Raw genomic sequence first — 4870 nt, 5'->3', positions numbered from 1 at the left:
TTCAAGAAAAAGCCATGGGTCATCTCTTAGCTCTCAATAACAAAACTTGCAGAAAAATAACGTTTTTGGATTTTAATCCCGACTTAAGTCGCGTCTGGCCGGCTACAGCGGCTCATCCCACTACAACGGCCCGGCCCTAGTGGCTTGCATGGAGACAAAGAGTCGAAATTGGAGATCCAAACTCTTATTTCACCACACATCTTCAACCCATGACATTCAAAAACTACTCGTTCGCGCTAAAATCAGTTTCAGGAGTTCTACTCGCCTGAATTCGATTCCGTAAAGTTGTACCGGTTCCTTAGTATCTTAGATTCATTACTTTATTTCCCTAGACCTCACATGACTTAGATTTCGTCCAAATCTGAACTAGGCTAGGAATTTCCAAGTTACTACCCAAAAGTTTTCTGACCTCAATTATTTCCCCATTGGCTTTTCCCTAACGACGAAATCAGGTCATTACAATAGATACCAATTTACCCATCAATCGTCCCCGAGTGATCAAATAGGAAAAATTGGCTAAAGTAAGGGTAGAGTAGTACCTTAATCGTCGAACAACTGGGGATACTTGCCTCACATGTCCTTCTTGGTCTCTCGAGTGGCTTCCTCAACTGGACGATACTTCCATTGAACTTTCACGGACTTAATCTCCTTGGTCCTCAGCTTCCGGACATCACGATCAAGAACTGCAACCGGTTCCTCCTCATACTGTAGGTCTTTGTCTAACAAAACTGGTCTCATTTTATGATGTAATCCCTATCCCCATGATACTTCTTCAACATAGATACATGAAATACTGGATGAACTTCTGATAGGTTAGAAAGTAGATCCAATCTATAAGCCACCCGCCCTACACAGTCAAAAACTTCGAATGGTCTAATGTATCGAGGACTAAGCTTGCCCTTCTTGCCGAATCTCATCACCCCTTTCATAGGGACACTTTAAGAAGAACATTCTCACTAGTATGGAATGCCATGTCTCTTACCTTATGGTTTGCATACTTTTTCTGTCTACTTTGGGCTGCTAGGAGCTTAGCTTGGATGCTTCTTACTTTATCCTGAGCATCCTTCACCAAGTCAACCCCCAAAGGTTTCACATCTACAACCTCAAACCATCCTATGGGTGATCTACATCCCCTGCCATAAAGTGCCTCAAATGGTACCATATCAATGTTGGAGTGGTAACTGTTATTATAGGAGAACTCACACAAAGGTAGGAATTCATCCCAATGTCCTCCAAAGTCAATCACACATGCCCTTAACATGTCCTCTAACACTTGAATAGTCCTCTCTGACTGTCTGTCCGTTTGCGGATGGAAGGCTGTGCTAAAGTTGGGTTGAGTACCCAACTTCTCAAGCAATTTTCCCCAAAACTTGGATGTGAACTACGTACCACAGTCTGAAATGATAGATAGGGGCACTGCATGCAGACTTAATTACTATCTCTTTCACATACACCTTAGCAAATTGCTGCACATTATAGTCTATTCTGACTGGAATGAAGTGGGCGGACTTAGTCAATTTATCAACCACTACCTAAATAGAATCAAACTTCCCCAAGGTCTTGGGGAGACCAACCACAAAATCCATAGCTATGCTTTCCCACTTCCATTCTGGAATTGGCATTCTCTGAAGCAAACCTGCAGGCCTTTGGTGCTCATATTTTACTTGCTTGCATTTTTGGTACTTAGCCACAAACTCCGCTATATCTTTCTTCATGTCAGGCCACTAATAAAGTCGCTTCAAATCTCGATACATCTTCGTCACACCTGAATGAATGGAATACCTCGAACCATGGGATTCTATGAATAATTTTTGGATCAAGTCATCCACTCGACAAATACAAATTCTTCCTTTAAAACTAAGCACACCCCCGTATCAAGAACCATATCTTGTACCTTACCAGACACTGTCTTCTTTCTAAATTCATTCAAATTATCATCCTCAAACTGTTTGGCCTTGATCTCCTCAATGATGGTGGCCCTAACCTCAATGCTAGCTAACACCCCACCTTTTTTCTGAGATGCCCAACTGCATGAACTTAGACTCCAAATGTTGAATTTTCTTAGCCAAAGGTCACTTGGATACACCCAAGCAAGCTTGACTACCCATACTCACCGCCTTTCGACTTAATGCTTCTTCCACTGCGTTAGCCTTACCAGTATGATACTGGATGGTCACATCATAATCCTTATGTAACTCCATCCACCTTCGTTGTCTCATATTTAGATCCTTTTGATTGAATACATGTTGTAGGCTACAGTAGTCAGTAAATACCTCACACTTGATACTATAAAGATAATGCCGCCAGTTATTGAAAGCAAAAACTACCGTTGCCAACTCCAAATCATGTGTTGGGTAATTTCAGTCATGTACTTACAGCTGCCGCGATGCATAAGCTATAACATTTCTATCTTGCATCAACACCGCACCCAAACCTGAATGTGAAGCATCACAATAAATAATGACAACTTTACTTCCACCGATAGTGCAAGAATAGGTGTTGTGGTCAAGAGAGTCATGAGCCTTTGAAAGCTCTCTTCACATTTTTCAGTCCATTCAAAAGATATATCTTTTTTGGTCAACCTTGTCAAATCTATGGCGATAGAAGAAAAATTCTTCACAAACCTATGATAGTAGCTAGCGAGCCCCACAAAACACCTAATTTCAATTATTGAGCTAGGCCGAACCCAATTCCTGATTGCTTCAATCTTTTGGGGATCTACCATTACCCTTTCCCTTGAAACTACATGCCCCAAAAAGGTAATCGAAGTCAACCAAAATTCACACTAAGAAAATTTCGCATACAACTTTTGTTTCCCAAGAACACCCAGAACAATACGAAGATGGTCGGTATGCTTTTCCTCACCTTTTGAATAAACAAAAATGTCATCAATATATACTATAACAAACGAATCCAGAAATGGTTTGAACACACCATTCATCAAACTCATAAAAGTTGCAGGCGCATTTGTCAATCCAAACGACATAACTAGAAACTCATAGTGCCCATAGCGGGTCCTAAATGCCATTTTTGGTATATCTTCAGGCTTAATCTTTAACTGATGATAGCCAGACCTTATATCAATCTTAGAGAAAATGGATGCACCCTACAACTGTTAAAAAAATCATTTATCCGAGGTCGTGGATACTTGTTCCGAATGGTGACCCTATTCAATTGGCGATAGTCTATGCACATTCTCATACTGCCATCCTTTTTCTTAACAAACAAAATAGGGGCACCCCATGATGAAGCACTAGGATGAATGAATCCCTTATCAAGAAGTTCCTGAATTTAAGCCTTAAGCTTTCTTAATTCTGTTGGAGTCATACGGTAAGGAGGAATAGAAATGGGGCGAGTACCATGCTCCAAGTCAATGCAGAAATCTATATCTCTATCCGGAGGCATGCCAGACAAATTAGTAAGGTACACTTCTCTAAATTCTGACACCACATGAATAGACTCAATAGAGGGAGACTCAACCTCAACATCCTGAATATGAGCTAAATAAGCCAAACAACCATGCCCCACCAGTTTCCTAGCCCTAATGGAGAATATGATCTTAGCTGGCTTAGGCTTGTACACCCCTTCCCATTCTAACTTTTCCCTACCGGGGATCTCTAGAGTCATAGACTTAGTATTACAATTAAGCACAACATAATAGGGGGACAACCAAGTCATGCCTAAGATGATATCTAAGTTAGTCATAACCAAAATAAACCAATCAGCCCAAGTCTGAAAACCCATAAAACAAGATAAGACAAACACGATAGACATGGGTGACTATGACAGACTCTCCAACTGGGGTAGAAACATGGATGGGGGCATCGAGTACATCACAAAACATATTAAAATCCAAGGCAAATCGCGCTGACACATAAGAATAAGTAGAACCCGAATCAAATAACACATTAGCCATTCGGTCAAAGACAAGAATATTACCTGTGATTACTACGTCAGAAGACTCTGCTTCGCTCTTCCCTTAGGCATAACACTGAGCCTTGTCATCTTGACTGGCGACTTCCTTGCCTGGCTGCACCGTACCTCTTTCTGCATTACCATTTTCCCGACCTCCACGGTCTCGCTGACTTCCAAAGCCCACCTATGGGTACCACTGCTCTAGTCTGTTGCTGCGCGGGGTCCAACATGCATGGGTGGGGACAATCTCTCCTCATATGTCCAGGTTCTCCACAATTATAACAAGTGAGATAAAAAAGATGGCATGCTACCCGCCGAAGGTGCGACTCCCTAGCTATCCTGAATCAAATTATGATATGGAGTTCCCGAGTAATTACCTGTAGAAATGGGCATAGCGGACTGAATTGGCCGTGCTACAAGTGTCGTCCTCCCTGAACCTTTGGAGTAGGAACCCTGAAAGTTACCTGTGTTCTTAGCTTTCTTAGCCAACGCTATAGCCTGCCCATCACGCCTAACTCCTTCCACTTTCTTCACAAAATTCGTTACCTGATTACAACTTTTCCCTGCAAAAGTCATGTGCACAGACAACATCTGTAACTCGGAGTTCAGTACCTTGACGAATAGATGGATCCTCTTTTCCTCAGTAGTCACCAATTACGTAGCATATCTAGACAAAACATGAAACTTAGCCTCATAAACAACCACAAACATACCACCTTGCTCCAAAGCTATGAACTCATCCTTCTTACGATCTCTCAAGGTCCGAGGCACATACTTTTCCAGAAATAGAGCATGAAACTGGGTCCAAGTGAGTGGGGGTAAAACTGACGATCTACATTCCACATAGGCCCTCCACCACTGCTTAGCCTCACCCTGCAATTGGAAAGTCACGAACTCTACCCTATGCTGGTGTAGAATACCTAACTTATATAGCCTCTCATAACAATCCAAGATG

The sequence above is a fragment of the Solanum stenotomum genome, chromosome 12 (genome assembly GCF_019186545.1).
Source record: "Solanum stenotomum isolate F172 chromosome 12, ASM1918654v1, whole genome shotgun sequence".
In the NCBI taxonomy this organism is placed as follows: Eukaryota; Viridiplantae; Streptophyta; class Magnoliopsida; order Solanales; family Solanaceae; genus Solanum; species Solanum stenotomum.
Note: the sequence above shows the minus strand (reverse complement) of the source record.